Source organism: Xenopus tropicalis, chromosome 5 (genome assembly GCF_000004195.4).
Source record: "Xenopus tropicalis strain Nigerian chromosome 5, UCB_Xtro_10.0, whole genome shotgun sequence".
Taxonomy (NCBI): Eukaryota; Metazoa; Chordata; class Amphibia; order Anura; family Pipidae; genus Xenopus; species Xenopus tropicalis.
Window position 1 is genome coordinate 75,080,971 of NC_030681.2, and position 18,149 is coordinate 75,099,119.

Genomic DNA, 18,149 nt, shown 5'->3' on the forward strand with positions numbered 1-18,149 from the left:
GATCCTTCTCTTTGTGGTCCTTTTTGTCTGCATACTAGATTTTCTACTAGCGGATTCTTGGGTTATTTGCCCAGAGACACTGCTTGTCAACCTCAAGGTGGGTCCAGCATAAGGACGAGCTTTTATTCAATGACATCTTCTTATACTACCAAAGAACATGGTGATACAAGCAATAAACAATTTTTAATCTCTAGAAATCTAGGAAATATTAAATGAATAAAAATTCTAATTACAACATACTAAATTACAATTAAATCTTATATTTTAAAATCCCTAAACAATCTCCAAAAAGACATACCACTTTCTCTATACGGAGTCTAATGTCCTTTTCATGATAGATGCTGACACTTGCTGAATAAATTAGTCACTTCCTTAACTAGTTTGAAGCTACACCCCCTTTAGGATGCTGAGCCTTCCTTCTCCCTTAAATAGGAAGTTGGTCAAAGAGCTCTGTACTGCATAGTAAGGGGACGGAGCGTCATGCTCAATAAAGAAGTGACTATTTTCTGCAGCATGTTTCAGCTTCTATCTTAGCAAGGCCATCAGACTCAATGTAAAATAAAATGGCTTACTTATTACAATTTTTGTTATGATGTGTCTATGTAGCCTGTGAACCAATAGGCTGCCAAATCTCTCTGAGCTTGGTTGAATCTGACCACTCAGATAAGCAGAAGATCTGGCCAAATTGATTGTAGATAATGCTTAATGATGGGTCCACCTTACACACACTAAAAAGACAATCAATACCTTTTGTATTATGAGAGAAACTCAATGTGCCATCTAAACATTGTTGAAATGAAACAGACCGCATAAAAACATCATTTGCTGGATGTGTAACCACAAATGGAAAGTGTAATGAAAGCTCAAAAGTGGAAGCAGGAAAAATCACTGAACTAGAATATTATGTAATGACACTGACCTTGCATAATCAGATTTAGGATTTAAAAAACAAACAAACAAAAAACTAACATTTGTCAACAAGGTGTAATGATGTGTGTACTCTTCCATACTAACTAATACAGCTGTTTGTCAGGAGCCTCAAAGTTGCCCACTGCCTAAGGAACTCTGGTCCTGTTAGTGATAAGCTCAGTAATCAAACAGTTGTCATATAATGTAAGCATTGCTTGGATATATCAATGGGTTCATTTACCATTGCCCCAAGGGAAAGTGCAAGAGTGCACTCTTTATGAACACAGGCAGCACTACATTTAGTGGCTTATTTATCAAAATCCAGATTTGTGAATGTTAGAGGGTTTTTTTTCAACTCGAATAATCTCAAAGTTTTACCAAACTTGAATGTTTGCTTATTTATTAAAACAATTTGAATATACTAACACTTGATCAAATAACACCATGAAAAAAAATTTGAATGCATCAAATTTGTACTCTATTGATCATTTCCAATTGGTCTACAAGCTCTCAAAATATTTGAAAAACTTAAATTGAAAAATGTTGTCTAGGAAAGCTCACTGTGATTTCTACATGAAGCTTTTCAATGCCAAAGTTTTACATTTTTTAAAATTTTTACTCTTAATAAATATTGAACATTTAGGTTTTTTAAACCATAATAAAAATTATGTATGAAAAATTCAAATTGCAGAAAAAATGTGTTGAAAATCAGTCCCTCAGAGCGAGGTACAAATTTTTCTACAAAGCTAATTTGCACCAGTGCAGTTGTAATATATCAGCTCTGTTTACACTTTCTAACTTGTAGCAGACTGCTCAAAGCTAATTACTGATTGGTTGGTAGTGGCAACTTCATTTGTGCAACTTATACCTTGTTAGTAAATTGTTGGTATATAAGACCTATAGGATTCGAATTAATTATTTTTTAACTGACATACTGTGTTAACAAAGAGAGAGCATTAAGGCCACTCACGTTTTCTCTGCTTAAATTAAGCTATGCAGTTGACTTTGGGGTATGTAAGGTGAAATTGTGTTTGTGTTGGAGACCCATTCCTCAAGGCTAGTGAAAAAAAAATATATTAACATTAAAAAAAAAACAAAAAAAAACAGCACCAAATTTTTGCCACCAACATGAATTTCTGCTAGCTTTGTTATGATCACATCGAAGATATTGTTTTATTGTAACAGAAAACAGTAAAATCTGTAATAGGGCCCTATAAAAAGTAATTCATGTGTATTTCTTGATAATGTGTTTCTGGATAACAGATCCCATACTTATATAAAATACTATTAAAACAAGTTTCGTAAAGTTTTATGAATGAATTGTCAGTAGTACAACATAAGAGAAAATTAGGGTAACATGCTATGTATCCATTAACTGTGCAGTTACATTTACTATAAACTGTATCATTAACCCGTTACATTTTTTTTCCGTGTCAAGATTTTCGTCATGTGCATATATACTGAACTGAATCATAGCTGTATTTTAGCATACAATTTACAAAATGATAAATTATTTTCGGGGGCTGAATTATTAACAAAAGGGCTCATCTATGACCTCTTCGAGCCTTGCCTAGAGGACATTGTTCCAAAAGAACAGGTATGGGATCTGTTATCCGGAAACCCCATTATCCAGAAAGTTCCAAATTACAGAAAGGCCATCTCCCATAGACTCCATTATTAGAAAGTAATTTTAATTTTAAAAAATGATTTCCTTTTTCTCTGTAATAATAAAACAGTACCTTGTACTTGATCCCAACTAAGATATAATTAATCCTTATAGGAGGCAAAACAATCCTATTTGGTTTAAATGATGTTTAATTTATTTTTTAGTAGACATAAGCTATAGAGATTCAAATTATAGAAAGACCCTTTATGCTGAAAGCCCCAGTCCCAAGCATTCTGGATAACAGGTCCTATACCAGCACAGGTATGGGTTCCCTTATCCAGAAAGTTCCGAATTACAGAGAGGCCATCTCTTATAGACTCTATTATAAGCAAATAATTCAAATTTTTTTAAATGATTTCCTTTTCCTCTGTAGTAAAAAAACAGTACCTTGTACTTGATCCCAACTAAGATATAATTAATCCATATTGGAGGCAAAACAAACCTATTGGGTTTATTCAATATTTAAATTATTTTTAGCAGACTTAAGTTATGGAGATCCAAATTACGGAAAGATCCCTTATCTGGAAAACCCCAGGTCCCTAGCATTCTGGATAACAGGTCCCATACCTGTACTATGGTTTGTTAAGAAACATACCCAAGGTACTCTAACATGTTTTAGCAGGAAAGAAGGGACTTCCTCTTTCCTGTCATTCTTTACAAACAATATTTAAAGGCTATTTTTGATGGTAAAGCAATGCACCTATAGATCCCCAGATGCAGGGTTTGGAATTACTACTATTTCTCTGAGCATTATGTGGCCCATGATGCCCACTCCAAAAAGGATTGGAAAAGGTCAGAATAATCATTCTCATTCTCTTGCATAATCAAAGACTTCATGAAGCTGGTTTAAAAATGGCTTTAAAATTGTAATTAGCTCCCCTTATTAGAAAGAAAGTTTGTACATGTATCTTTGTTTTAATTAATACTTTGTGTTTGCAGAACAATAAACGATAAATGCAGCAGAGGAAACACTCTGTTATAGCTAACCCAACTAACTGGATAATGACCAACTGGTCCCCCAAAAAATATATACCATATTTTTCGCCCTATAAGACGCTCCGGAATATAAGAATATAATATAAAAATTTTAAAGAAGGAAAACCTAGAAAAAAAAGATTCTGAACCAAATACTGTAGTAAAATATTTTATATCAACTGTATAAAGTTAATTGTCTCTGGGCTCGCACATAATGAGGCTTCCCCCAGGGCCCCCCCCAAGCATCCTTCAGCTTTCCCCAGGGCCCCCCCAAGTATCCTTCAGCTTCCCCCAGCCCCCCCCAAGTATCCTTCAGCTTCCCCCAGGGTCCCCCCAAGTATCCTTCAGCTTCCCCCAGGGCCCCCCCCAAGTATCCTTCAGCTTCCCCCAGGGCCTCCAAGCATCCTCCAGCTCCCCCACGGCACCCCCAGCATTCTTCAGCTTCCCCCAGGACCCCCAAGCACCTTCCATTTCCAGTGTCGGACTGGGGTGCACAGGGCTCACCAGGAAACTACATCTTAAGGGCCCGCACCCCCCCCCCCCCCCATACAAAATAGCACCCATAAATAACTTTCAAGATTAAAATTTTTATTTGGAAAAGAAAAAAATGGAATAGCTGTAACAATATTAAGACATGAGAAAGACCAGATTATTTTTAAATTAAAAAAGTGGACAGAGTACCTGTGCCACCTTCTGTAATGCTGCAGCAGGGGATTCACAAATGGAGGCTTCAGTGTAGCCAGTCATAAACGCAAGGTTTGATGTGCCATCTGGAAGTTGTGCCATTGCCAAGTTCTGCACTTCTGTGATGTGAAAATAGTTCTCTACCACGGTACCCCACAGTTTTCTTGTTCACTGACTGACTCCCAGTGAGACCCTGCCTGCAGCCTTACACATAGAGAGCCGCACAGCCACACAGATTAAGCCTGCTGCCTCCTGCCTGAAACGTAGGATTTACGTGCAGCCAGAGTTCAGGCAGAGTGCAGGCCAGCCGCTAGCGTCATAGAATAGATTAGGGTCCATTAATCACGTGAGCAGGGTCCTCGGCTCTGACAGGGTTATGTGAGGAACACAGCTACTGTCTAAAGTGCATGATGCAGGTGTCGGTGGGCCCACTGGTGCTCTTCTGTTTTTTAGTGGGACGCGCTGCCCACGTACTGTATGTCTCACCTGGACTGATCGGCTGGTAGAAAATTATTTATTATTGGGACAATGTGAAATGAACTAGAATGAGGGCCTAGGGGCCCACCGGGTTTTTTCCCGGTATCCCGGCGGGCCAGTCCGACCCTGTCCATTCCCCCCCTAACCTCCCCCCAGCAGCCTCCGGCTCACGTGATGTCTTCCTCTCTGTGCTGCGGCTCCCAGCTGCTTCTGTCCTTTTATAAGGTTGCGCCCTGTGCGTGTGACGTCAGTACGCACGGGGGCGCAACCTTATAAAAGCAAGGATGTGGCAGAGAGCCGCGGCACATAGAGGAAGACGCAGTTTGTCGTATAAGACGCACCAACTTTTCCCCCCCAGTTTTGGGGAAGAAAAAGTGCGTCTTATACGGCGAAAAATACGGTATTTATATTTTAATGCATAGCTAATCATTTATACTGAGTTAAAAATGATATTTAGCCAAAGAACATACTAATTAAAAAAGAAGAGGAAGAAAGGAAACAAAAGGGAAAGATTAATAAACAGAGAAAGATAAAATAACCCCAGTGTCATATTTTTTAAAAAAAATACATAAATGATTTTGATTTATTAATTAGAAACACTAAGGAATGTATTTTTCCTTATCCAACTCTTGTATAAGGAAACTGCCAAGATAAATGTCATAGCATTCTCTAATTTAACACATGGGATCAGATGAATGAAATTCATATTCTCCTTCCACTGCTCAACCAGAATCTCTTACAGCTGGGAAACAAAAAAAAAAAAAAAAAAAAAAAGATTTTCTCCTGGAAATGAATCAGAAGACACACCATCATTCGGTAGCCAGCATATAATTCAACTGAGCTAGGTATTTAAAAAACCTCCAAAATCTAACATATAAACATTAAGGGGAGACGACATTCTTCCGAAAAGCTAGCACGAGAGAGGATCCAGACTGTGTTGATGCTTACAGCTTAAATATGCAGTAGGAAGGACCAATGAGCTGGAGCTGAAGATTACAGAGAGAAGTTACAAGCAGTTTGTTAAATAAATATTACAAAGCTGCTCGTTCTACTAAAGGTAAGCTATATTTTGTTTATGCTGCAATATTTAAGAAGAATAAAATAAAAATATTTTAACTAAATACTTTAATTTCCCATGTCTCTTACTAGAAATGTATATGTAGAACTGTACATATAGCATTCTGTAAACCTTTACATTTATCAATGGAAATAGATATTTTTAATTCGTTTTTAAGTTTTCATTTAATAATTCAATGCAATATATATTTTATATGGGCATATATACTGAGATCACTTGTGGTAGAAAAGCATTTATATATATATATATATATATATATATATATATATATATATATATATATATATACACACATACATACATACATACACATATCCATTTGTTGTGCATTATTGAATTATTTATTAGACAATTACTAGGGAAGTAAAATATTTCAGTTGACAGTCCATAAAATAGGTCATATATATATAAGCTACTGAAAAAAACTAGCAAACAAGACAGATTGGCTACTTATAAGGAATTCAGATAATGATTTGATCTTTAATTTTGTTGTACTGGTCTTTGTAAATGTAGTAAAAAGAAATGTAAATGTAGTTGGAAAGATACATTCTTTACAAATAGTTACACGTTTAGTTTCATACATATCTGCACTGCAGGTTACATGAACTTTGCATCAATGCCTAAGTGAGGCCCATTTAGGCTGGTTTTGCTAGGACAATAGCACACCGTGTTTTCATGCAATTTGAGCACCAAAGTGCTCAATCCTGCCCCCCTCCCCTAAAACTGGCAAGTGGTTCCCCAGGAATAGTTGCTTTGATATATAGAGGTGCAACTATCGCCTGCCAAGAGCTGGCAGACATGTAAGAGGGCACATTGGCACCTAAAACAGTGCAGCATGCCACTGTTGCATTTCCAACAACAAAATCAAGGTGATACAATGCATGATGCAGCAGTTTTGTACAATAACTAAATAAACCTTAGAAGAGAGGTATTTACTGTATTTACATTGATGTTTTTTTTCACACAAGCTTTGCTATTGTGTTGACAACACTGTCTGTGTAACATTTTCACATTCATGTTTTTTGATAAAGTATTTGTTTTTTTGGATTTCTCACTTACAAGTAACTAGCAAATTGACGGAATTGCATTAAAATGTCCTGACAAATCTAAATAAAAGGCACTGCTTACATTCAATTACTGTACAAGTCATATTCATTATAAACACAAGATCAGCAGGTGTAAGTAATTTTCAACACATTATTGCTGTTGAATTGACTCTAGGTTATGATCCTAGCGTTCATAGTACTGGGAAACTGACCAATATGAATTATACATGGACAAACTACTGCTCTCTGCTTCCTGCTTCAAGTCTAGTACCTAATAAGAGCAATTTAAAAGGTGGTTTTTCAGAACAGTCACATTTATTTTCTTTCTTTAATAGGATAGCTCAGACATTTAAAGAATGTATTTTGGTTTCCTGTAAAGGAAAAGATTTTCCTGCAGAGCAAATATTTTATACGGTTAATCAAATCTGTGCCAGCCACTTTAATGTCCTTCAATAAAAAGGAACAGATGTAAACTGAACAAAATTGTAGCTTTATTAAATAGAGATGTGTGGGTTTTTAAGGTAAGCTATCCCTACAGAATACATATTTGTTTTATAAAGTTTCTTTTAAAAGCATTAAACGTTCTGAAAACAATAGGGCAGATTTATTATAGTCGAGAGTGATTACCAGGAGTTTGATCTGGTTTACAATTTATTAAACTTTCCAGATAGTCAGGAATATTTTTACGGAATTACCACATATATCAAAGCAGATACCAGTGTCAATTTGTCAAAAGGGTTGGAATGGTGCTGGAGCTTTAAAGGAGAACTAAACCCTAAAAATGAATAAGGCTACAAATTTCAAATGTTATATATTGAACTTACTGCACAAGCCTAAAGTTTCAGCATCTCTGTAGTAGTAATCATGTAGGCCTTTACAGTTGTCACAGGATTCGAATCTAAGATGGGGTGTTTGTGGCACTGCACATGCACAGTGCGCTCTGAGCAGCTGTTGAGAAGCTAAGCTTAGGGGTTGTTGCAAATTATCAAGTAAAAATGAGGTTTGTCTGTTATATAAGCTGATTCTACAGGGCTGATTATTACATTTAGATGATGACTTATTTCAGAGCTACCATGTAATGTGAATCTGAATAAATTACTAATCAATCTTATAATGTGACATGTATATTCTATATATATGTGTGTGTCAGTCCCTAAACTCAGTAACTGGCAGAAGCACAGAACATGTACAGTGAATCAGCAGAAAAGAAGATGGGGAGCTACTGGGGGCATCTTTGAAGGCATAGATCTTCCCTGCTAAAGGGCAGTAGTTGCTTTGGGCTGGTAGAGAACCCTAAAACATAATGTTCAAATTTCTTGCCTACTTCTTTAGTTAAGCTTTAGTTCTCCTTTAAAAAAATATAACAAGAGATGCATGGAAAGTGACAGTTGCAGTGTCAGTTTCTAAAGCCCATTCCCATAATAGTGCTGGCCCCTCCCCTATAGTGGCCAATCCCATCCTACATGAGTCATCAGAGGGGAGTGGGGTTAGTTGCAGGTCATAAAGTCGAAGAGGACTTGGGGCTGAGTTGGATGTGGGTTTAGGCTGCACAATATCTCAAAAAAGAATAATACAAAAGCTCAACTAAAAAACTTACAAATATCACAACAATATCAATAGAATTAGAAACATACACCAGGGTAAAGTACAAATTGCCAAGGTTTCAGGTTATTCACATTATACATTTTCTTCTAGAAACATCTTAAACTGCATAGAGATCTATTCATGCTGGACAATGTCTTACCTGTATTAATTGATAGTAGACATAGGTAGGGTTAGGTCCCCTTTCTGTGTTATAGCAAGTGAGCTATTCAATTTTGGGAGAGTTCGTAAACCAATTTTGACCACACTTTTTCATGTAGGGCACTGTGTCTTTATGTCTTGAGGTCATCTCTTTAATCAGTTACATTTTCCATAAGTGACTGATGACCTATAACTGGTAATTCTACAGCCTTCCATTTAGATTTGATGGAAAGTCCAGCTGCAGTATAGATTAAGTTTAATAGCTATTGTTCATGTGGTCAGATATGTGTGGGGTGCACCCAGATGAGTGTGAGTGATGTCTACCAAAAACAAAAAAAAGGGATTTCTATAATCATGATCTTTGATATTTTTCAAGAACCCAGAAAGTTAAGAACAAAGACACACTGGACGGGGGTCATTTATAAACACTGGGCAAATCTGCACCTGGGCAGTAACTCATGGCAACCAATCAGATGATTGCTTTCAGTGTTCAACCTGCAGCTGTATGGAAAAATTTAACCACTGATTGGTTGCTATGTGTTACTGCCCAGGTGCAGTTTTGCCCAGTGTTTATAAATGAGCCCCAATATGTGATAGAGTGGTGAGCATCTCACATTTCGATCACATGCATATCCAAGAATGATTAACAAAATCAGCTACAAATATAGATTCAAATGGAGGTAATCATAAAGACTGCAGAGGGAGTGGTAGATCCCAGTGAAAAGATGATTTTTTTAACTGGTTATTTCTTAAAACTACCATAAAAACTCTGAGAAATTAAGCTCAGACAAAAGTCCAGGCTTACTTGGAGAAAGTCTAGAATTGCTGCAGCTGAAGGATCATTCAGAAATACTCAGATATAATTTGTTATGATATCAATTTCACTTGAAAGGAGAAGCAGCTTCTCAAATAGCTTTTAACAGCTGAATTGTCAAAAACCTAATTTGAGCAGTGCAAACCATCTCTAATGCTAGGAGCATTGCGGCCTTATGGGCAACAGATGGATGAGTATCGTGTGAGTCAATATGCAGGGAGGCTACCTGGGCATTGGTAGAACATAAGATTGATCACATAGCATATAACACTGTAATCCATCTCAGAAAACTGGTCCCAAGTGGTTAAAAAAATAATATAATTGGTGTCCCAGTAATGTAAAACATTATACAGCAACGTAACACACTGAAACTTAATAAATGCAGTACCAATAGTTTCATAAGAGCACAAATAATCCAATATTAAAACTAACAGTGATTTGTTAATCACTGTTTACACTGATTAAAACTGATTACAGTTTTAAGCATGATGATGATACAGCATTATTCTGAAACCCAAGGCTACTATATATGGTTTGTTTTATGGAATTTGCTACATTCTATCTTCTTTTTTAACGATTCTACTTAGGATTAACTTAGATATCCTTAAGATGTTTACACTGAAAAATAATGGAAATATGGTCCTCCTTTAGGTACTAAGAAAACAAAAATAAATTAGTTTTTCTATAGTGTGAGTGCTCTATATCTATACAACACTGAGGAAAATGTAAAATAAATTAAAAAAAAAACACAGCAAATCCCATAATACATAAGAAAATGTATTTTATAAGTAATCTAATCTGGTTTAATATGTCAAATTAATTAGTCTTTGGAAGCCTCCAAAGTTTAATTATTAAATAGACCTATCTTCTTTGCATTGTTTCTTTGAACTCAACTTTTCACAGTATATACTAAATAGAAAAAATGTAAAATAGTAAAAGCGAACCAATGCAAAATATGTTACTTTTCTTTATGCTTTTCACTGTAGGATTTCTTCATACCTTATAGATCTCTTTTCATAAAATTTGTGATGACTAAATGTGATTCCAAAGGATTTCTTGTATCCTTCTTTTACATATGCTAGATATGTCTCCATTACACTGTTTAAAAAAAATGACATTTGGGCAGTCTGGCTTTAAGATTTTGTTATTTGTGCCAAGTACATAAAATTCTCCTGTCTGTAAAATTATTTTGGCAAAGGCCATATTAGGTGTTGTATAACTTCAAATACAAGGAAAAAATAACAGTTTTTCTCCATAAAGCACACACAACTGTTAAAAATATTTTGCCTGTTACATGTATCTGTCAATGTGAGCTTCAGCAGAGTCATTTATGTCCAAATGTCCATGCCAAGACCCTTAATGTAGTAATCTACTGTGTATTCAAAAACTTACTGGGCAACTAAAGACTGCAGCAAAGCTACAAAGAGTCAACTGTTGTTACAGGATTACTGCACAAACCTGCTGATACAACAGGACAAAAGGCCTGTACTTACTCTTCTAAACAAGCCCTGAATTTTTCAAGAACAAATACAAAGGAATGCAGATTTACTAAAAGGTCTTCTGTTAAGCATTTTAAAATCCACTATGAAGGGACCATAATCTTTTGACATTAGGGTCATAGCCAAATGACAGCATCCATTTATAACAAATACTCAGCAAGAAGAAAAAAAATCCAAATTTGTACAATTTGTAGAAAAACCATAAAACAAATCTGATATTTGTTTTATGAAAAAGGGATCCGGTTGTCAATCTGAAAACTATAGGCCTATTACTTTGCCATCAGTTATAGAAAACCCTTTGGAAGATGGTACTTGAATACATTGCAAATTGCAATATTATAAGTTTGTGCCAGCATGATTTATGTGTAGATATGTGTAGATCTTACCAGACTAATTTAATTGCCATCTATGGGCAGGTGAGCATAAACCTATACAGGTATGAGACCTGTTATCCAGAATGCTCGGGACCTGGGGTTTTCCGGATAAGGGATCTTTCCTTAATTTGGATCTCCATGACTTAAGTCTGCTAAAAATCATTTAAATATTGAACAAACCCACTAGGATTGTTTTGCCTCCAATAAGGATTAATTATATCTTAGTTGGGATCAAGTACAAGGTACTGTTTTATTATTACAGTGAAAAAGGAAATCATTTTTAAAAATTAGAATTATTTGCTTATAATGGAGTCTATGGGAGATTGCCTTTCCGTAATTCGGAACTTTCTGGATAATGGGTTTCCGGATAAGGGATCCCATACCTGTACTGGTAAAAGGGAGGGAGTATTTAAATTATAAAGTGTTGATTTGTTTGGGTTGTTTTCTCTGCAGAAAGGACACTTACAAAGAGACATGCTTACTCTTTACAAGTATAATAGAGAGCATTATAGATAGATAGCGGGGGATTTTTATCCCCATAAAAATTATCAAAATACCAGATCCCCACCCCTTTAGGACTTGAGGAACAGAACTTTCATATAAAACGGCGTAGGCCGTTCTTCACATTAAGGGCAGTGAGGTTCTGAAATTCCATGCTGGGTGATGACAGATTCTATTAATGCCTTTTTTTTCTCTTTTTAAGCTAAACATATTTATGTACACATTGCCTATTTTATAGACTTTTGTTACACTGTGTTCCTCTACAGGTTTATGACTAATGTTTCAATAAGTTTTGTTTGTTTGCGTAATATACAGGGGTGTTTCTAGGCCCCTGGCGGCCCTGAGAGGGCCCTTTGGATGTCACCCCCTCATCCCAATTGCAATTGTGCTTTCTGCACTAGAAGAGTCGAAATTCCCATGTAAAAATCAGAATTTCAACTTTAACTTACTAGAAGCAGCTTTTTGCCTCCCCTAATACCTTTCAGGGTGCCGTCGTGTTAGGTTTTCAGTTCACTTAAAGAAGCACTTTAAAGAATAGCCATCTAAAATAATAAACACTTTCTACATTTCTAATGAAATAGATAAAATCCCCTGCTACCTGTCTATAATATTCCTCACAAATGAATATTCTTCTTAGGGACTGGAGCTTCACTTCATTCTCAAGGTCAGGCCATATCAGGGATGTTTTTTTCCCTCAAGTCAATGCCCTTTTTTATGCAAAATGGCACTTTATTCACTATCGAATACACTGACATTGCCTAGAGTTGCATAGTTTGTTATTCACAAAAAACACCCAATTCCTTCTCAGTTAAGGAGGCTCCAACACATTTCCATTTAGTGTATAACTCGCATTCATGTTATTTTTACCCAGTCACATAACCTTGCATTAATCAACATTGAACCTCAATTGCCAATTTACTGCCCAGTTCTCCAATTTAGTGAAATCTCTCTGCAGTGTCAACATCTTGCATGGAACTCAAACAATTTAGTATAAATTTAGTATACAGAGACAGTAGTTACATTAATGAGCAAATTAAAAAGCAAAGGGCCAAAGAGAGACCCCAGAGGTACTCCGTCCAATTATCTATCCAAGTACAAATTAGACGTTCAAGGCCAATTTTCCTTAATTTGGTCAGTAACCTTCTGTGTGGTACTGTAGTAAATGCTTAGGAAAAATCTAAATATACCACATCCACTGTCACCCTAATGTCCAAGTTTCTTCTTACTTCTTCCTAGAAGGAACTGAACTAGCAAGAATTATTGCACATGAAACTATGCTGGCACAATACAAATGGGTTCATTCAAGTCCAAAAGTGCAGTTGAAGTCCCTGCAATCTCCCCAGTCTGTTGTGCAAACCAAAATACGCTCCTTACATTTCCATATAGTTGTGCTCGGCTCTGTTTCAGTGTTTCCTGTCTTCAGTTCTGAATCAACCACTGCTGTGCCTGCTGATTCAAAGGAACCCTTTGCGCCCAGTGTAAAGTATATGTCACTCACATGCTGAACAGTGGAAATGCCACCAGGTGGACTTCTACACAACTGCACCTGATTTGCAACAAAATGCATGAACAGTTGTGTAAGGCTGATGCCACACGTGGCGTTTTTACGCTGCGTTTTTTCTCAGCCTAAAAACGCCGCACAAGCCACACAGCCCCTGACTATGGCGTTTTTCAGCCTAGTACTGGTGACGTAGCAAATCCCGTTTCCATGGTGCTAATAGTGCAAAATAGTAAAAAACGCCGCGTATTTCAGCTAGGTCTGGCAGCTGCCATTGTGTATACATAGGAATAGCTTCCTTTGCAAATACTGGCGTATTTCAGCCAACGCTTGAAAAATCCGTGCTAAGGCGTTTTCTAGCGTATTTACGCATTGTGTGGTTTGCCTAGAGTCTTTTCAAGTTATTTCTATGGATGATGATATCGGGCGTTTTTCAGCTGCTGAGAGAATTAGAAAATACACAGCGTAAAAACGCCACGTGTGGCATCAGCCTTAATTAGAGCTAATTAGACACAACTGAGACCTTGCAACCACAATAACGCTGGAATTCTGACTAGCCAATTATGAAGAAAATATCTTACTTTCCATGTAAACTTTGAAGACTGAATATTCCGTAGAGGTCTTAAATATAGAGCAACCAATAATGGACTGGAAGTTTTAAACATCCATGAAAGCAGCTTTCATACCTATACATTTAATGCATACACTGATATGCAGATGAACCCTGATTTTTGTACCTTCCAAGCAGTATTCTTTTATAGAACAGCATCCAAAATATAGTGACTCCCAAGATTTTTATATATATATATAAAAAACTATGATACAAAGGCAAACCCAATTGAAAAGGCAGAAGGAGACAAACCTTATCAAAAAAGATTGAAGGACATTGCATGCAAATTTGTAGTACTGCATATTACTTGTTCCATAATATGTTCCAAAAAATAAACTTTACAACAACAATGTTCTATTAGTCTTGCTCCAGGGTTTTAGGATATTGTCCTTAAATGACATCAGCAATTCATGCTTTAGAAAAAAGTCAGGTTAATTTTGTTTTGCAGATGCATTTGGTATTTATTATACTACTTGAACAGAAACATGTTGCTAGGGTACCTAGAAATAGAAAAAAACATATGATAAAATCAAAAAGTAAAAAAATAAAGTTAAGTTTGGGATCTTTTAAAATATACCTTAAAGTGCTCTGTGCTATTTTAATGGGAAAGTTTACCATGATTAAACATGCTATTTACACAGACACCTAAAATTAATTGGTTCTACTAACTGTTATAGAGAGCATTATACTTTTTGCAAGTACTGCAAATTTAAAGAATGGTTTATTATATTGTCATATAACTACTCAGTGAGGGCATTTTATTAAAATATGTGCTGAATTACACCAGTGGACTTACTGACAACAAACAATCAGATTTAGCTTTTTTCTAACAATTTTTCTTTTAAAACCTGTAAAATAAATGACTCAACCTTTGGGTGACAGAGGGTCTTGGAACAATTTTCAGGGTGGAGTCTAGTAGCTCCTCCTCTAAGACTATGAAATGCGACTAAGAAATTCCTTAGCAGAGTTGCTTTGTATTGGTTATACCACCTGCATCATTAATTAACCACTGGTCTGCCCAGAGCTGTTGTCTCAAAGCCCTCAAAAACGAACATATTATGCCTCACTGCTCAATGGGGGCAAGGTGGAAAGAGCAAAAAACTGGTTCAGACCATTATTTTTTGTGTCTACAAAGTGCTTTACACCCCTGGAAATGTCAACCACAATTTTTTGTGAGCAAATAGTTGCAGCTGCCCACAAATTACACAGTCACATGGACAGTAGGGAGACCATCTGGTTGAAGACTATACATAATTTTTTTTAAAAAGTGTCCATGGGCTTATGCTGAAGATCAATCAGGGAAGGAAAGAGGCTATAGCAGACTGCAAGGTAATATACAAGGACTGCTGGTCACAGACAGAGCAAGCATCAGCAATGTTTGACATCATGGGGCAAATAAAGCCACCAAGAGTATAATCAGTAGATTAAAAGTCTTTTTGCCAAGAGGGTAACCAGAACTCTTGAAAGAATGACCAAATGAATTGGTTCAGAAGAACCTCTGGGAAATTATCAAAATTAAGCTTGAAACTGCTTCAAACACAGTAGCATGGGGGATGATTAGCTTCAATCAGGGCCGGAACTAGGCGTAGGCAGAAGAGGCAGCTACCTAGGGTGCAACGATTGGGGGGCGCCAGGCAGGAGCCTCTCCTGCCTACCCCATGTACGCGATCAGCAGTTGTGCACGCGCCGCTTTACAATGCACACCGCGCCCCGGGGTGCACGATGTAGGTGCAGGGGCGAGGTAGCCGACCGAGTTGCCTAGGGCACTCGGTCGGCTCACCCCACCCCTGGCTTTAATAAAAAGGTTAACGATACATGTAGACAGAAACAGATGGAAAAGTAATTCAGGATGTTTGTAAAATGATATGATGCTGTAATATCTTCCTATGCCCTTGTTAGAGAACATAAAATGCTGTTGTATGCTGCCAGTCGGGGCAGTTCTTCCTTTCTGGTTGACTGTCCACTTGCAAGTGTAAAAAACTTGTTTTGATTGAATCCCTAGAGTCCTGGTAATTTGAAGTTGCCACCACAGTAGCTGTAAATTATGACATGAACTTTATCAGAGCAAAGGTCACATGGCTAAGAGCACCTGGGAAACAAAGAATATGGCTAGCCCCACATCACATTTCAAAATGAAATATAAAAAATATTCACTTTTAAAAAATGTATTTCAATGCAGAATTTCGCTGGAGAAGCTCTATTAACTAATAAAAAAATGTGTAAAAAAAAAAAAAAAAAAAAACGTTTCCCCAGAGCAGACCCTCCAAGAGCTGCTGTCTTTTCTTTAAAGGGTTTGTTCACCTTGAAAATTGTTCACCTTGACAATTTGCAATTTAATTTTCTATTCTTTGTAGTTTTTTAGTTATTTAGCTATTAGTTCAGCAGCTATCTGGTTTCTAGGGTCTTGTTTACCTTAGCAACCAGGCAGTGGTGTGAATGAGAGACTGGAATATGAGTAAAAGAGTGACTAAATAAAAAGATAAGGAATAAAAATTAACAATTAAAATATAATTGTAGCCTCAAAGAGAAAAAGTTTTTTGGCTAGTGGGCTCAGTGACTCCAATGTAAAAGCTGGAAAGACAAAGAAGGAAAATAATTCAAACACTATAATAAATAAATAATGAAGACAAATTGCAAAGGAATAGAACATTATATAACATACTAAAAGTTATCTTAAAGGTGAATCACCCCTTTAGTCATTATATGTGTGTTTACTTCAGCAGATGTTTATGTCAGTGGTTTAGATTTGTTAGCCTTGAACCAAAGCACGGGAATCTTTAAGCAAGGACAGGGCATTTCCCTGTTACAGGCAATCTGTTCCCTCTCATATGCAGACTATAGGGCAAATTTACTAAGACACGAATGCTCCGAGCGTATTGCCCTTGCCTTTATACCATACAGATTTATTAATGTTATAATCATCATTATTATTATAATTATAATAGTATATCTATGCTGGTGCCATGGATTCTACATTTACAGGCAACTGAAGGGTTTAAAAGAGGTACAGACTTATGGGAGGAAAGGGTAATACATTATTAAGCACTGGTAAGGCCCCACCTAGAGTATACAGAACAGCTTTGATCCCCAGTGAACAAAAAAAAAACTTACCGAATATATAGCACTAAAATGAATCCAGAGAAGGGTGATAAAGGAAATTTAAGATACCTTGTTATGAAGACAGACTGGTCAAATTGGGATTGTTTAGTTACAGTGGAGGAAATAATTATTTGACCCCTCACTGATTTTGTAAGTTTGTCCAATGACAAAGAAATGAAAAGTCTCAGAACAGTATCATTTCAATGGTAGGTTTATTTTAACAGTGGCAGATAGCACATCAAAAGGAAAATCGAAAAAATAACTTTAAATAAAAGATAGCAACTGATTTGCATTTCATTGAGTGAAATAAGTTTTTGAACCCTCTAACAAAAAAAGACTTAATACTTAGTGGAAAAACCCTTGTTTGCAAGCACAGAGGTCAAACGTTTCTTGTAATTGATGACCAAGTTTGCGCACATTTTAGGAGGAATGTTGGTCCACTCCTCTTTGCAGATCATCTCTAAATCCCTAAGGTTTCGAGGCTGTCTCTGTGCAACTCTGAGCTTGAGCTCCCTCCATAGGTTTTCTGTTGGATTAAGGTCCGGAGACTGACTAGGCCACTCCATGACCTTAATGTGCTTCTTCTTGAGCCACTCCTTTGTTGCCTTTGCTGTATGTTTTGGGTCATTGTCGTGCTGGAACACCCATCCACGACCCATTTTCAGTTTCCTGGCAGAGGGAAGGAGGTTGTCGTTCAGGATTTCACGATACATGGCTCCGTCCATTTTCCCGTTAATGCGAATAAGTTGTCCTGTGCCCTTAGCAGAAAAACACCCCCAAAGCAAAATGTTTCCACCCCCATGCTTGACGGTGGAGACGGTGTTTTGGGGGTCATAGGCAGCATTTTTCTTCCTCCAAACACAGCGAGTTGAGTTAATGAAAAGAGCTCTATTTTGGTCTCATCAGACCACAGCACCTTCTCCCAGTCACTCACAGAATCATTCAGGTGTTCATTGGCAAACTTCAGACGGGCCTGCACATGTGCCTTCTTGAGCAGGGGGACCTTGCGAGCCCTGCAGGATTTTAATCCATTGCGGTGTAATGTGTTTCCAATGGTTTTCTTGGTGACTGTGGTCCCTGCTAATTTGAGGTCATTAACTAACTCCTCCCGTGTAGTTCTAGGATGCTTTTTCACCTTTCTCAGAATCATTGACACCCCACGAGGTGAGATCTTGC

The 18,149-nt window shown here is 37.0% G+C and overlaps 2 protein-coding genes across 6 annotated transcripts in view; one reads left to right on the forward strand and one right to left on the reverse strand.

Moving 5' to 3' along the window:
• The window catches only part of nt5dc1 (5'-nucleotidase domain containing 1), a 140,067-nt gene that overhangs the window by 61,607 nt on the left and 60,311 nt on the right, over window positions 1-18,149 (reverse strand).
• The window catches only part of col10a1 (collagen, type X, alpha 1), a 42,546-nt gene continuing 29,808 nt past the window's right edge, over window positions 5,412-18,149 (forward strand). Inside the window, exon 1 of the mRNA XM_018093956.2 lies at window positions 5,412-5,768. The gene's annotated coding sequence lies outside the window, so the exon portion shown is untranslated. The remainder of the gene's footprint in view (window positions 5,769-18,149) is intronic.